We start from the raw sequence: 17,262 nt of genomic DNA, 5'->3' as shown, positions 1-17,262 counted from the left end.
TTCGTGGCACTTCAAATATTTCTACCTCTGCTACTAATGAAGTACTTTGCAAAATTCTTGCGGGATAACACTACTTAGGGGGCATGTAACAACTTCCAGCGTATAACCAAAATTTGCTTTGTGGCCCATGGTAAGGGACCGTTTAAAAATTGAAGGTATCAGTCCCTTAAAGGATGCCGAACAGAGAAGCACGGAATGAAGGTAAGGCATGAGTTATCGGCGGCTCAGCTCTCGCAGTGCGCCGCTCGTGCGCGGAACAAACATACCTCCAAAATACTGCAACAGAAAGATGAAGAGACGCAAGGGGCTTGCTTACTCAAGAACCCACTGTTCTTGGGTTTTGCTGGGAACCAAACGCCTCAAGCGCGGGACGCGCACCTCTCGAGTAACTCTGTTAAGAGAAGCACGCCGAGGAGGCTAGACACTCCTGATGCAAAGCGGATGCAAAGTACGGCTTCTCCGATTAGGCGGACAACAGCCACCTCTTGAAGCTTTAACTGAACATCCCGCTGACGCATTTCGGTTCAAAATGAGCAAATCAATAAATAGGCAACTATATATACCGATTATTTCAAGGAACAAACACGGCATAATAATATTATGCAGATCCCATTTACTGTGGGAATCGGTGTATAAGCGAAGCTTTCTGTGCTGGTTGCTTTGATCGACCATAATTAGCGGTGATATTAACGGCGAAAGCTTAATTTCCTCAACATTTAATCTAACACGAGAGTTGTGAATTGATGTTAAACATTACCTTGCGTGTACCACTGCTGTTTGTCTGCGTAGTACACAGAACACACAGGAAGTCGCGTTTGCTTGAGGCGTTGTTGTGAGTCACATTTCATAACCTCTGAGAGGGTTGAGTATGGTCATTGCCTCATATGACACATCGCAATGTGGTAGAAGTATTAAACTTGAATTGGATTATGGGGCTGTACGCGCCAAAACCACTATAGGATTCTGAGGCACGCCGTAGTGGCGGACTCCGGATTAATTTTGACCCCCCCCCCCCTCCGTGATGTTCTTTAACGTTTCCCAAAATCTAACTGCACGTGCGTTTTCTATTTCGACCCCGTCGAAAGGGCGCTGCCGCGGTCGGGATCAAATCCACGGCCTCTAGCAATGCCATAGCCGCAAAGCTACCGCGGCGGGCACAGAAGTGTTGATTTGACGGTCGACCGCTTCCGTAGTGTCGCCTGGACCCTGCGGTGCGCTTTAAGCAATTCGGATCTACTTCTGCAGCCCTGCGTAATTTGTCCGCTTGACATATTTGCATGGTGTTTACGTTTCAGAAATAGCAGGAACGTACTGTACCGTACCTTAAACTTAAGCTTATCCAGTTTCCCCGCAACCGCTGTCGTATAGTAGTAGGGTTTCCTTGCCTTTTCACGTCACCTCCCCCCCCCCTTACACTTGTATGGGAACAACCTCTTCTCCTCCCTCCTCTCTACAGTTCTATCTGCGTCCCCTCTGGACTCGCACGTTAGTAGAAAGGGAAGGGCTGTATGTTGTGCAATGCTTTTGAAGGTGGCCACGCCAAGAGGCTAATGTGGAAATGGCCAGGGAGCTCCAAATGGCATTGTGCACATTCGACGCGGCGGGGTCCAAACGAGTTCCTCACGTCGTATTTCCTCTCTTCCGCGCTCCTGTCATGTATACACACGCTCTGAACCAACCCCCGAGGCGGTGTGCCTGACAGCAGCAGCAGCAGTGGGAAAGTCGAAGGAAGAGGCAAAGAAAGCTTCACTTTAAAAAGATGCATTGGCGCTGCTGCTAAATGACACTAGTTATTGCAAAGCACGGGGCGATACTTTGTTGTGCTGCAGTAAACGCTGTAAAGTATGTGTTGTTAATACGTGGCTCGAGGGTTGCCGAGGTTTAGCTTCTCGCGCGAGGCTCGCGTACGTACGGAACTTGGGCCTGCACCGATAGGAGCTCGGCCTAGTTGGTGATTCATGATCGATTGACAACAGCATATACAAATACACGATAATTCAAATGACATTAATAAAATTTTCGGGGATTACATTCAGAAACCGGGAAATGATCATAAACCACTCCGTAGTGGTGGACTAAAGGTTAATTCTGACCACCTGGGTTTCACTAACGTGCGCCTGCCAATGTTTTATTTACTGCACGACGCGAACATTAGAAGCAAAGGAGTCCTGAGGCACAAGTTTCGCCGAGTTCGGTGCAACTTTTATAAGGGAGCTGCAATGGCTTGTGAGAGGTTCGTGGACATGGAGCTGCACGAGACGTTCCAATGACATGCCAGAGCTTGACTGCCGCTGTCAAGCCACCAGGTATACCTGAGGCGAACATAAGTCGCATGCTCGAAGTTGCTCTCACGCTGCTGCCAGCGTCCGGAAGAATGAGCGCAAGCTGACGACGCGTTGTGCAGGATTCGGGGAGGAAACGTGAACTGCAGTGCCTTTGTTAGACTAGCGCATATTTTGAAGGCCATGCGAAGCAACGCCTTGAACGTTTTAATGCGCAGCATTCTTTGCCAACTTCAGGCACTTTGAGCCTGTCTCTCTGGCCTCCTATACGCCTACAAACTTGAGCCGCTGGATATACATATCCTCATGGTCGCGATGCCGTCGTGGGTTCGATACGTGCGTTCGATCGAGGTGGCACGCGTAAAGCCCAGACCACACGTACGCTTGCGGACGCGCGCAAGCTCGCGTTCACGCGCCCACGCATGCGCACACGGTGCGGCATGGCTCGTACGCGTCGAAACGCGGCGTGATCTCGGGGAACAGCTCCTCTCTGTTATCGCGCGCTTGGGTTGCCTCGCGTCGGCGCGCCTGGCTACGCAGCTACGGCGCGGAGCGTTTAACTCTCAGTGAAGCAGATTTATATCGTGCAAGAATGTGGTTCTTCCTTCCTTCTTGCACTGATGTAACAGCTATAAAAATATAACAATTACGTTTATAAATATCGAAGCATCTTGAAGCGCTGTCAGTAACAAAGTACGAAGCGGAGCCTGCCGAGGCGTCTGTGAGTGAGCCTAGTGAGCGCGCGCTGTCGCGCGTCTTTGTGGATGCAAACCACCATTACTCGCGAGGCGCGGCAGGCGCTAGGCGCGCGGACGCGAGCTAGCGCGCGGACGCGAGCTAGCGCGCGTCCGCAAGCGTACGTGTGGTCTCGGCTTAAGAAGATCCGCGCGTCTCGGTAGCGGAACAACGGGTGGTGGTTGCCTCTGTTCGAAGAGCGATTCAATTTTTAACCAGTTTCCCACAAGCGTTGATTTCCGAACGCCTGACAGCAACGTGCTGCCTCCTCGCTCCTCTCGACGCTCGCACAGGAATTTCTCAAGGCACTCCTCGTCGTTACCAGGCCGCTGAATCAGGCATCGAGATCGAGGCCTGCTCTTTCCTATCACACGTGGAGTCTGCGTACGCCAACTCTGCGCGCAACTCCACCGTGGCAACGTCATCAGAGTGACTCGGATCGGCGACCCCGTGCGCGCCAACCGGCTCCTGACGCTTGGAAGATGCCCTTGGAAGATCGCCGCTTCGTCGAGAAGTGCGCCAACTTGGACTTTGCGTTCCTCAGGGGTTTAGTTGAACATCTCGAGGATGGCGCAGTACTCGAGTGCAACTGGGCGCAGAGGAAGAGAAACGTGCTCGCATTAATCGAGCAGCTAGGGTCAGAAAGAGCGCATGTCCGAGCTCCAACAATGAGCGCCTGCTCGAACCGATCGAGGAGCTCAAGAAGCCGGTCGAGGCGCGCCACCGCAGGGTCGACGCCATGGCCAACAAACTGCAGAATGCTTCGCATAACTTCTATTCCCACAGCGCGTATTATTTCTTTAAATGCAGCTTTGGGGTGTCTATAATAAAGACCTTCTACTCTAACAAGAGGGGACATTCTAGCTTTTCTGAACAGGAAAGGTGATGATATATGTACTATTTAAACCCTTACGAACGTCTTTAATACCGACACCCTTTGTAATGGCGTTGCTAGAAGCAAGACAACGTTTCGACACGTACCAGGCTTTCCTACGTATCCAGAATCCCAAAACACATTTCTCAATCGCATACGAGAGCGCAGGCTAAGTGACTCCAAGGGTGGCCGGTATGGATCTCTCATGGCTCTGTGGTAAAACAGATCGTAGCGCCGTACATATGGCTCCTAGGCTGAAATATGCGCCTTTCAGGCAAAATAAAGGACAGTTCTGCAGACACACACTCTTAAAGACAAGCTCGTAGGAGTTACTTTCGCGCTGTTATGGCATACACGTTTCTCCAAAGCAGAACGCGCACACGAAATCACACTTGGGCTGGTTGGCTGTATGTGTCAGCGCAAAGCTATAGGCAGAAGGAACATACAAATAAAGAGTTTGACCTTATTTGCACGTTCCGTAGTTTTGCTAAACTAATCGCACCACCGTTAGGGCACAATTCGCAGGTGCACCATTCAGCGAACATTATAACTCCTTAAAGGCACGTAAATGGCATGCTCTTGTTTCTGTCTCTCAAATATGTGGATGTAAGGACGCTTTAAAGGCTGCAAGCTTGCCCTCGGACCAAAAGGTGAAGGTTTTCTTTTTACAGTGCGGACTTAATCTGACTGTTGTTGATGGCGATGATGAAGGTTGAAACGCGAAGGAAAAGGTGAGTACGCCAAGTGCACGGCCTTGCTTCTCCCACATGCCTCGCAGTTCTACGATGCGTGCCATTCATCGTCAGCACTCGCCAACAACGTCACTCCCCGTGAACTACACGGGCACCATCCAGAGCGCAGTCATTCCAGCGTTCGTCGCAAGCGCAGGAAGAATCGCGAGCCCTCGGAACTACGGCACAGTTTGGCCAGCTGCGCACGAGACAAAGGCTCTGCCGCCCGACTCGGTGGCGGCGATTCGCAGGGAGCGAGCCCCCACCCCCCAACAATCGACATATGTGCGGGCAAGAATAAAGACAACTGTTCGCACGGACGCCTCGCAAAAGTCGTGCAACGCTGTGCCAAAGGAAAAGAAAGCGCAGCTTAGACGACAGAAAAGAAGGACACCAGAGACTTTAGGTGTGCGCCTAACTTCAATATAGTTAGACACACATGAACGTCCTGTCCCCAAAGAACTCAATATGTCCGCGCATAAATCACGCCATTACAGTGAACGCGGAGAGCCAAAGACGCACCCGCATTTGTTTTGCTTCGAGCAAATGAGCCGGGATATGGCTCTTTAAAAAAGTCCACTGTCTTCATGCCGTGTGTTCGCCGGCGTCGTCTGCTCCTCCCAGAGACAGCTAAGGAGGCTGTCGAGACAGCTTCCAGGCCAAGCAACGGAACGCGTTTATAGCCGTCTGGAAGACGTACGGAAGACGCTTCTCCGACATGGCGCCATCTCGCGGCCACAAAAAAGAAGTTTTGAAAAGCACACATTATTTCTGTATTTTAAATATTTGCGCCTGCGAACCCATGAAAAACACCATGCGACTTACATTAAGGGCATAGGAAAGCGTGTCTACGTTCTCTTGTGCGCAGACTACCTTCCCGTCGAGTTTCCAAAGGCACTGCTCAGCCGCGATCTTGTTTGGACAGGGAAGAAGCCTGCAGCGTTTTTGACTTCGATGCTGTCTTCGCGAAGCTGTCTACTTTGACGCCTTCGTGGGAATTGGAAAGAGACTAAAGATGGCCGCTGACCGCTTAGCCGTCTACTTTGCCGTCTACGGCGAGTATTGGAACACAGCCAGTGACTTGTCGGACTGTGCCTCGCAGAAGATAGCAGAAGCACGTTAACAAACCAATACTACACGACATGAGAATGGTGAGTTCCAATAAAATTTCAAGAAACACGTGAACATGAATAGGAAAACTAACAAAGCAGAGCAGCCAAATATCACCGCAAACATTAACAGATTCCCCTGTTGATAATATCTTAGTGGGCGTTTAGAACTGATGAAATGATGCTTCGCAGACAGAGAGTAGAAAGTATCATCATCTTCATCATCCTGTTCTTTGTCCACTGCAGGACGAAGGCCCCTCCCTGCGATCTCTAATTATCCCTGTCCTGCGCCAACCGACGCCAACTAGCGCCCGCGAATTTCCTCATTTCATCGCTCCACCTAGTCTTCTGCCGTCCTAGACTGCGTTTTCCTTCTCATGGTGCTCTTTCTGTAACCCTAAGAGTCCAACGGTTATCTAACCGGCGCATTACGTCACCTGTCCAGCTCCATTTTTTTCTCTTGATGTCAATTGGAATATCGTCTATACCCGTTTGGTCTCTGATACAAACCGCTATTTTTCTGGCTCTTAACGTTACGCCTAGCAATCTTCGTTCCATCGCTCTTTGCGCGGTCCTTAACTTGTTCTCAAGCTTTTTTGTCAGTCTCCAAGTCTCTGCCCCATATGTCAGCACTGGTAAAATGCACCGATTGTACACCTTCCTTTTCAATGATAATGGTAAGCTTCCAGTCAGGAGCTGGCAATGTCTGCCGTATGCGATTCAACCCATTTTTATTCTTCTGTGAATTTCCTTCTCATGATCAGGGTTCCCTGTGATTAATTGACTCAGGTAAACGTACTCCTTCACAGACTCTAGAGGCCGACTATTGATCCTGAACTCTTGTTCCTTTGCCCGGCTATTTGTCATTATCTTTTTCTTCAGTTCTTAATCTTCAATCCCACTCTTACACTCTCTCTGTTAAGGTCCTCAATCATTTGTTGTAACTCGTCGGCACTGTTGCTGAACAGAACAATGTCATTGGCAAACCGAAGGTTGCCGAGATATTCGCCGTCGATCCTTACTCCTAAGCCTTCCCAGTTTAACAGATTGAATATTTCTTCCAAGAAAGCAGTGAATAGCATTGGAGAGATTGTCTCCCTGTCTGACACCTTTCTTTATAGGTATCTCAATGTTTTCCTTGTGTAGAATTAAGGTAGCTGTGGAATCTCTGTAGATATCTTCCAAGGTATTTACGTAAGCGTTCTGCACTCCTTGATTACGTAATGCCTCTATGAATGCTGGCAGGCACGTACCCAATGGGGGGGGCCGACCCCCCCCCCCGCAATTTAACGGCATACCCCCCCCCCCCCACTTCCCCTATTCGCCCCACGTCACCGCTCTTCCCACACATTCCTAAAGCGTCGACAACTCACTCTACTCGGCTGTCAACATTTTGCTGCCTTTTACAGCGACATCTGTGTATGACTAACTTCCGTAGTTTTTTTTTTCGGCTCCATTAACAGAAAAAATCATCATGTGGCCCGGTCCTGGTGATACTGCAGAAAGGGTCCAATATCAATGGCAAATACCCCTGTGGACTCGGGAACCTTTAACGCGCCCTTCGGAATCTCGGGATGGGCCCACGTATGGGGAGCGCTTAACGACTGCTTCACCTCCACCGCGGGTGGGCCCGGTATTGCAATATCTTCGGGGTCGGCCCACGTATGGGGGGTGCTTAACGCCTGCTTCACCTCCACCGCGGGTCGGCCCGGCATTGCACTACGTTCGGGATGGACCCACGTAGGGCGAGCGCTTAACGCCTGCTTCACCTCCGCCGTGGGTGGGCCCGGTATTACAATATCTTCGGGATCGGCCTGCGTATGGGGAGTGCTTAACGCCTGCTTCACCTCTGCCGTGAGTCGGCCCAGTATTGCACTATCTTCAGGCCGACCCACAGCGGAGGTGAAACACTTCGCTTTTCGTTTGAGAGCTTTGACTGTCGTCAGCTTTCGCTGCCATTCCATCTTCACAGAGTGGAACGGTTGTCAATTTTTGAACTCCTTTTGGATAGCGGTAGTCATCGGCATCTCCTGGTGTGTGGAGGCCAATTTTCTCATCGCTTCGGCGCCCGCGCGATTAGCTCAAGACGAGTTCAGTTGTCACCATCTATTGCAGCAAGCAGGGCGTAGTTCATTGTTTTAATTATGATATTTAGTTATAATGCCCAACACAATTGTTATATCACCATCTATTCAACAATCACGCGCATCGCTGTTGCTTCGTTAGTTCAACCTTCTTTGTTTACACCGATCCAGGGGCCAGGCAAGGGTTTCGGTTCATAGTCAGCTGGTCTGTATGCTCGCGGAACGAGTTGTGGTCGGAAAAAACGCCAGTGGCGTTTAATTTTTCCTTCTGCTTCATTATTTCCTCGAGTGACGGCTCGCCGCGACGCTGGCAGATCCTCGGAACCATATACCCGCGATATGGGTATATGGCCATATGGGAAATAAAATAATGTGGGACAGCGTCCATCATCAGACCCTGCAATAACCATTCAACCCATAAGCAATATGACTGTCACCCGTTACCTGCTCAGGTTTTTCCCTAATTGTATAACACTTCTCGTGCAAAATTGGCAACTGGAAACAAGAGTCGTAAGGAGATGAGAAATTAACCATCTACTAAGGGAGAAAGCCAAGGCAACAGCCAAACAGGGAGGAAGAGCGAAAATTGTTTGTGAAAATAGTTATGGCTCAACATCTTGTTATTTAAAAAGGAAGTAGAGAAAACGCCGCCGGATGTGGAGAATAATTCCGTGTGTTTTGAATGACGCTTCTGCAGTTATCAGTCGAGCCGCCTGACGTAGTTACTTCCCTGCTGTGCTAAGGGGGTGTTTTTCTAACCTTCCGCGGTGGGCGCAATGCGTCTAGAACCGCAGCGTCCTGCGCTCGACGTGCCTGTACGGGACTGGTGACCACGCATCGTTACGCAACTTCCCTAATAACAACACGAGTCGGTTTTGGCACTTGGTAGAGCAGTAAACGAGGGATCCAAAAGAACTTAGATTGTTCCGCAAATATACGTTTCTCTATAATTCTTCCAGAGCTAATCAAAAAAACGCTACTAGAAATCTTTATTTTGCACTTTCGCTCGTTAACTTGTTCTTGGCAAAACAAAGTTCTTCATGGGCATCTTTCATGCGCGAGTCCATTTGATGTGGTTATTTGTTTGCCAAGAAGTGTATCTAACAGGCGTACCTGTGAGATACACGTTATTTCAATTCTTTTTTGCGGGTTTACGCGTCTTTATGGCAAATAGTGGACATTATTCACATTTGTACTAGTATAAGTACCCTCGCCCTCATTTGCATAAAAAAGTTGCCTTGGGTTCTTATCAAGTTGCCTCATCATCAGATGTGGTTTTTGGCACGTAAAACCTCAAAATTCCATTCAAATGCTTCCTTTGACGTCACGATGGGTCGATGACGTCAGACCCTACACTACTGTAAACACGCAGCACACGTGGTGCTAACGCCAGAAAAAAAAAAGCGAAGTTGACGATGCCTTCTGGCGACACGCAGAGCTCTTTCCAGCTCTTTCGAACTAGACAGGAGAGATTTAGGTGACGATTTCAGCGCGTTTGTTTTTCACCCGTCCCCACCGCACGAGGCAGTTGACGTGTCCAAGTTCAACGCATTGTGCTGCGGCAAGACGAAGAGAAGCACCGGTTATCACATCTGTCAAAACGATGATCGTCGTCCATTGTCTCGTAGAAACAGAAGCCAGCTCCGTCGTTTCTGGGCAAAGTGGCGGTGTATTCTCTGACGTCACAAACACACGGTGGCTAGTGTTAGGGTCGGCCTGCAGCTATTTCAGCCCGCTGCAGGTGCGTCGATCCACCCGCGGTGGGGGCGCCCTTCAGAGAGCCAGCGAGGACAGCGCTCACCAACCGTGAACTTCCTTTGGAGAACTTCACTACGGCAGCGTTCATCCACCAAGCGCCTCGTTCGGAGAACAGGAGAAAGGCAGCTCTGGAATTTAGAGGCGCCGGCTGGGGTCGGGCGTGACCATCTGACTACGGGGACGCAGGACAATGGATACCACGACGACTGCGCTGCAAAGGTCGTCTGCCCTCGTGAGAGCACTGAAACCTGTGCGGCACGTGGGTGTGAGCCCTCCTCCTCCAAAAGGCGGGTAGTCTACTATGACGTCGAACGATGACGTCGAATGGAGTGCTTATAAGCAGTGGTTGTCGGCTGCTAGCGTGTGCTCGTGAGCTGTGTGCTCGTTTGCTGTATGCTTCGTCTTGTGGGCTCCATTTGGGAGTCACGCTACACTGTGTAAATGTATCCCATGTTCAAATGTAAATAATGTAAATAAATCCTGCTCGCCTAGTCCTGTCGCCCCAAGTTCCTCCGATCGTCCTACAAGCCCGACTCCAAATCTTACAAATGGTGGCAGCGGCGAGATCGTCCGACAACTCCTACAATTGGTAACAGCGGTGGGATCGTCCGACGACTCTAATACCAGTAAAACGCCATACATTTGTGGGCATGAGTCGGGAACACGCAAACAATCCTTAAAATTCATTTTCAGGAAAACTGAATTACTTGGAGACATATGGTTTGGCACAAATAATCAGAGTGCAAAAAGGAACACATATTGAAAATTTTATCAAGGTCAGTAGACAGAGAAATGGCTGTAGTTGCCCCTAAGTATCGTGTATTATAAAGTGTACAAGAAAACTTCTTTTAAGCTTTTACGTAGTCCTGCTAAATTCATGTTCCATAACAAACGACAGTCAGAAGAAATTACCAACTACGCGGCTGCAGCGTCAGAGAAAAGAATAGCTGCGCATACACAGTTGCCAACACTTATAATGTAAAAGCGCGGGTGCAGTTCTAACTTTATCCCCTTCTTGTGAAGATCTCTCTCTCTTCGAATATTTTCCGCTGTGAGATGGGCTCCCTGTAACATCTTGGTTTCTTACTTCTACATGTCCGTTGCGCGCAAGCGTACGTGTTCTTGTACTCGTCAAAAGACTGCAGGAGACGGCAGGAACGCGGCGGGGAGCCGAACCCGTGACCTCGCGCTATGCAGCGGAGCGTCACAGCCACACCAAGGCGAGTGTAATTTCGCGTACCACGATGCATAAACACATCAATGCTCTCTCTTTTAGTTGCCTCAATATACCTGTGCCAGTAAACATAATGGTGGCATTCTTAATTTTTATTCACTGATGTGCGAAACTGTCCAATAACGAATCATTGTCCTATTCGATTCGTTATTCGTCGTTCACACAGCTAGACTTTTCCAGCTAAACAAGATCACTCGCAATAAAATGTTGCTTAGACACGGCATTCATCAGTAAGTATAGCTTCGTAGAATTATACATTCAGCATACTTCGTCCTCTCATCGGGTTAAATCGAAATCATCTGACGCGACCATTCCAACTGGAGAAATGTTTTTTTCTCTCTCTCTCTCTTCTCTTCCCCGGTGACATCTTGGTTTCTTACTTCTACCTGTCCGTTGCGTGCAAGCGTACGTGTCCTTGTACTCGTCAAAAGACTGCAGAAGGAGACGGCAGGAGGAGACAACTCTCTACTAGAATATACTCCGTGTTTTAAATATCTTGGCGTAATCTTTGATAGAAACCTGCACTGGCAAAACCATTTATTAGCAGTTGGGGCGAAAGTGGCATCGGGGTGCATAAACTGCTTCAAGCACGTGACCTTTTTGACACAAGTACATTACGTATTTTATATTTCTCCTTTATCCACAGTCATCTCTCATACTGTCTGGAATCATGGGGATGGACCTACAATAGTTATCTCCAGCCGATCAGAAAATTGCAGAAACAATCATTACGAATCATAACGCAATCTAAGCAGGATCACCCCAGCAACCCATTATTCCACGATCTACGGATATTACCCTTCGATTCACTACGCCTCCTAAAAACAGCAACTGTCGTATACAGTATCGTAAGAAACAACCACCCCTTCCATATGTCCCTCTTCCATACATCATCGCGTAATACCAGAAATGTATAATTGGGCAACTTTAATCTACCTCCCACGCACAACGTATATGGAGAACGACGGCTCTCTTTCATTGGTGTTTAGATATGGAACACTCTTCCACGAGAAATAAAATACGCTCCAACTTTTGCACTTACAGCTAAAAAATTCTTTCAGCGCATGCATTAAACGTGTTAAAAGACATATATCTGCTGTTTGCATCTCATTTATTATTGTAATATAACATGCACGATGTTTTTCAATTGAAGCAACTGTTTCTTGTTATGCTTTCTTTTTGTGATTTGTATTATGATATATCCCCCTCTCCACTTTTCGAAGTTTTTATTGTGCATGTGACGGAAGTGTCTGCATTATAGAATTTCATTTCTTGGACCCATAACTAGCCTACGGCTACGGGTCCAAACAGCACTGGACACACTTTTATTGTGTTTTCATGGTTAAACAAAGAATTTGAATTTGAATTCCAGCGCCGCAGACGATGCTTGGCCGCGAAGGCATACACCAATATTATACGGCCCCCATGATTGCCGTTGCAAACTTTATATGATAATGCATGACCGCGTATGCTCCGAAGAGCCCGAGTTTGCGAACAATTTGTTTAGTTCTTCCAAACAAACACTAGCTTTGTACTTTTTAATAAACATATGTTGTATAATGTGCAGTGTAATCACAGAATTTTTTTAATTTTGTGATTAGCAGGATGTGAAAATTGTTTGATATTAATAATACAAAGGCTGTAAATTATTCGCAAACTATTCGACAAATTTTCGACTCAACTCGTTACTGGCACCATTCCGCTTGTATCTGATTCGACCTCAAATTTTCTATTCACAGATCCCTATATATTATTATTATTATTATTATTATTATTATTATTATTATTATTATTATTATTACTACTACTACTACTACTACTACTGAGATACGAAGTTGTGTACATTGTCTTTTGTTGTTTTTCGTAATTATTCGATTTTGGCGATTATCATTATAAACATTGATGGCCAAAATAAAGAATTCGAGCTTTCACAGAAGGAAGACTTTGCTCGAGGTTTTAAAGATTACTGGCCCAATTCGACACCTCACAAATATTAAGAGCAGAATTTACTCACCGAGGAGAGGGGACGACAATGATGTTCAACCCTTGGTCGATAATGAACTGAAAAAAAAAGTTACTAAAGATAAACAGTCGCTGGAAAATCGCACGCACAAAAATAATAATAAGATGGCATAAAAGGAAAAAGAAAAGTGCCCTGGAATTCTCGCAAAGGTAGCATTACGCACACAAAATGATTCACGCGCAAATTAAATCATTTCACAATCCCTGCCCATACTCGCAAAAAGAAAAACCGCCACAGCGATGGCAGACGGCGCTAACGTAGGAGAAACTCTGTGAATACGGGCCTATATGATTTGACAGAAATATCAGCACGGTCCATTTTATTTTTCTTTTACCGCTAAAGGCGCCTTTATTAGTGGCACGAGCATCCAGTGACACTCTTGCTTCTTGCGCAGTACTTCCGTTCCACCTCCTGAGACGACCGGGAACGAAAGTCAAAATAAATCAGAAAAAGAAAAAAAAATAGTACAGTACAAAATTCATAGGTTTCATTATAAAGGATATCCCAGCTAACTTTAGCCAGAGTTTAAAAATATGCGAATGCCACGTAACTGGACAGAACAAAGTCAATGTTGTTTGCCGTCGCTTGGATATACTCAAACTATTTCTTTTTCATTCCGCCTAATTAGATAATTAGACTTAATTTCTCGAATTATACGGAAAGTGTCGATGAGAGAATTGTAGAACGACATGAAAAACTCCCGATACAGCTTTCTGTTGCTGAATACATGCTACACAAAATTGTTTTTCCGAGCATTAAAAGAAGCCCTCGAATACACGCGAAGCGGCTAGAGCGGCCAGTCGCGCGGCAATTTCGCGCGCATTCACGGCCTTCTTTCACGCCCGGAAAAAACACTTTGACGTAGCACGAATTCAGCAACAGAAAGCTGTATCGGGAGTTTTTCGTTTCGCTCTGCAATTTTCTCATTGATACATTTCACCTAATTATAATATTTGAGAAGTTGATTAATTAATTAAGACTAGTTATCTCATCCGACGGAATGAAAAAAAAATAATATGAGTATCTCCAAGCGACGGCAAACATCATTACCTTGGTTCTGTCCAGCTACGTAGCATTCGCATATTTTTAAACTCTGGCTGAATTTAGCTGGGACACGCTGTAGATATATCAGAGCATACGTTTAGTTACAAGCTGAGCTACTGAAGTGTCTGGAACAATTAGAATTAATTAGGAATCACTGATTACAGCGCACCAAAGCCCTGAATCGTAGACCTTAGAGATCCGTCAGGTGAGCACGACTTTGGCGAAATTCTTGGAAACCCGGAAGTATAAAGCGGAAGTGGTGGCGTCACTAATGACGTCCCACACAAGGTGGCACGATATTTAATCGGATAATTAAAGGAAACAGTTGCCTGACATAATCTCAACATCTTCCGAGGAGAGCGGATGTGACGTCACTCCCTCCTCTAACGCTTCTCTCCCGGCGCTTACCTGCTCGCTCGCTTGCTCGCAACAGCTGCGCGCGCGCTCGTTACATGTTCTGACGTCAGCATTGGAGAAGGTGCGTAACGTGCGCTTCGTGCGTCGCTCGCTAGGGGGGCCAGACGTTCGCTCGCTTAACCTAAGCAACGCCGAGGTGCATTGAAGTTCAAAAATTACTGGTACACCAATGTATTTCGTATTAAACTTTGATAACGCATATCTCGAAACCGGTATCATCCTCACACTTGGTTCCAAGAGGATATGACTTTACAAGTCACCGGCTACAATTCGTAAATTGCCATATGTGCCCTGAAGTGGTCTTAAAATTAGCGAACTTGGTTATTAGTCAATATCCATGCTAATTTTTCGTGCAAACAATGTCCGCCTCTGAGTAATCTAGCTTTACAAGTAGAATTGTACTAAATGCCCGGTGGGGTTTAACATTTCTGTTCACGATAAAAAAAAAAAAACATTTCTCCCTTCATCTCTCTTTCCCCCCTCGTTTTTTTTTTTCTTTTCTGGCGGCCTGTGAGCTGGTTACTTCAAACATAGCGACTGTAGCTTCTTAAGCTGTGGCGACGGTAACATTTTAAAGCTATGAAATCATGGTGAACTCGACAGGTTTAGAAGGACTACTTTCATCGAAAACGGGGCACGATGTTCGGCTGATTCATTTACAAGAAGCAGTAGTGACCAAGGCCAATGCTGAACCGCAGTGCAGCCAGCAGCACACATCGCACTCCAACCACGGATGCGGTCACAGCGCGCATGAACCGCGCAGTCCGCTAGCCGTTTCCCATCGCCCCATCTCAGTTGCTCGTTTACTGATCCTTTCGTTAAACGCTAGAAGCACGCGAGCAGCGCTTTACGACTATCGCAACGTTTCGCAACGCCAAGGTTTACTATAATTAGATTACGCGACGACTGCAAAGGACACGGATGTTTAGGTTTGCGCTGCACGGTCGCATAAAAATAAAGCAGAAAACAGCTGAAAGAAATACGTATGTGCCCGTGCTGAACCTTTCGAGATGTTTGGCCGAATCCGGCACTACGCACAGAGCGGGAAACACCAAATGACATTTCAATAACGCTATAACAGGCAACAGACAGGCGATTCAAAATCATTCAAGATTAGAAGCAACACACAGCGAATAAGCGTTGGGCTGTACTAGCAACGGCCAATGACAAGAAAGCACTCTTGCTGCTCTTACCCCTGAAAACACGCGGTTCTACTGGCGTCACCTCTCAGTAGGCTCTGCCGGCTCGATGGTGCGCTTACTTAACGCGAGACGTTTATTTGCAAGCGCTTCCAAAAACCGGTTGGAGACTGGTGCCATGCGCGAACCTCAGACGGCGCATGAACGAGATGCAATACGCAAATGAGGCGTGCGTGCAGGAGAGAACATGTGGCGCGTCTGTCGTGCAAGCGTCGCTGAATCTCAAAACCGAGCGGGACGCTTCTCCGCGGGTGAGAGAGGCCAGTGGAGTGCGTCCTGCCGCTAGGTTCCCAACGGCGCCGACACTAGCTGTCGGCAAGTTTCGAAAGGATACACAGGAAAGAATAGGAGAAGACAAGAAAGAAAAAGAGAAATACTGAAGAGGCGCCGAAGAAACGCAATCATACGCGAACCGCAGCTAATGTATCCCGTATACGTGAAATACGTGCACCACGTTGAGGCAAAAAGTGAAAGTTGAAAAAAATGCACATGAAAATAAGTATGACAGTCGACATAATGAAGTTGCGGAGGAAAGCTGCAACAGCATGTTTTATACTACTCGCGCGAATTAAAATGCCGCGTGGCAGCTTTGCTTTCGCTTGACAACTGAAAGCAACAATGGCCAGTAATGTACTAAAAAAACAAGGAGAAGTAAAATCTAAGCGCGCGGAATTTAACTACGTTTAAGATGCCGCACAAGAACGCTTCACAATATTTCTTCACATTGGTTTCAAATTGATCCTGCGCGCCCACCAGAGAAAGCCGTCACAACATCACGCAGTGTAATTTTTTTACATTTTTCTTCTACTTTCATGACACCGGGAAACTGTTCACATTTCCTCGAGCGCCCCGATCCCTTTCTGCAAATACCGGCTGATCATTTCGGAAGCATACAAGCAACAGGAGCTCCCAAGAGCGAACCCTGGAATACTCACCGGAATGACACACTGGCTAGCGGCGACTCTGAATGACAAGTTATCCTATACCAGACTCAAGGCACATTGTTACATTCATTAGACGAGTGCTATGCGAGGGCAAGACAACAAAAGCACATGACGTTATGCGATTGGTCCCGTCTATCACGTGACTACCACAAATGGTGCTCGCCACCGAGCGGTTTTTGGAGAAAGTACATAAATCAGCAGAACAAAATTTCTACAATAACATATTATGATTTCACGTCAGAATTTTTCAAAAGTAATTAATGCTCATTTTATATTACTCAGAAAAAAAGTCTCGTTGTATGAGACGACGCCGATTTGACGTTAGTTTAGTGTGCATGTCGGAAACATTGAAAATGGGTTTGTGAACGGCGCTGTGGTCTCACTACATTTACACTCTGAAACACTGGTTGTAGAAAGTGTGTTGAGGGCGCTGCGAGCGAAATGGCTATTTGTGAGTTCTTGACAGCGGCGCGTTCAGCGCACTTTTTCCTGCGCAGAGAGATGTACGCTTTTACGCGAGGCTCTATATTAAACCTAAGAGTTTACGCTGCCCTGTGCATGCCATTCAAGGTCGTGTGGTATCATGATACATTCCTATCGCCTTGGCATCGTCGCTAGCGTCGTCTGCTAGCGACCTCGCGCCCGTCGAATCAATGCGAGGTTTGTTGCCCGTCGACTCTGCCACTTGTTCCACAAGATCTACAGTGTGCGCTTTTCCTTTTTTGCGATAGCGATTTTTCGATAGAATGAATCTCTAAAATCGCATATAGCACAATCCGGTCTGTTCAGGTAGAATACCTGAAGAGGGGGCCATCGCTTGCACGACAA

The 17,262-nt window shown here is 47.2% G+C and overlaps 1 protein-coding gene across 2 annotated transcripts in view; it reads right to left on the bottom strand.

The window, feature by feature from the left end:
• The window catches only part of Ae2 (anion exchange protein Ae2), a 335,868-nt gene extending 319,315 nt beyond the window's left edge, over positions 1-16,553 (bottom strand). Inside the window, exons 1-2 of one of the 2 annotated variants that reach the window (XM_075676765.1) lie at positions 16,426-16,553; positions 12,822-12,868 (exon numbers count right to left, since the gene is read on the bottom strand). The gene's annotated coding sequence lies outside the window, so the exon portion shown is untranslated. Of the gene's footprint in view, positions 1-12,821; positions 12,869-15,484; positions 15,575-16,425 lie in introns of those variants that run through there. The other variant, XM_075676766.1, reaches the window with a different exon arrangement.
• Positions 16,554-17,262: the final 709 nt, after the last annotated feature.

This window comes from Dermacentor variabilis, unplaced genomic scaffold (assembly GCF_050947875.1).
Source record: "Dermacentor variabilis isolate Ectoservices unplaced genomic scaffold, ASM5094787v1 scaffold_12, whole genome shotgun sequence".
Taxonomy (NCBI): Eukaryota; Metazoa; Arthropoda; class Arachnida; order Ixodida; family Ixodidae; genus Dermacentor; species Dermacentor variabilis.
The sequence above is the reverse complement of the archived record's forward strand: the minus strand, read 5'-3'. Positions and strand labels throughout refer to the sequence as shown.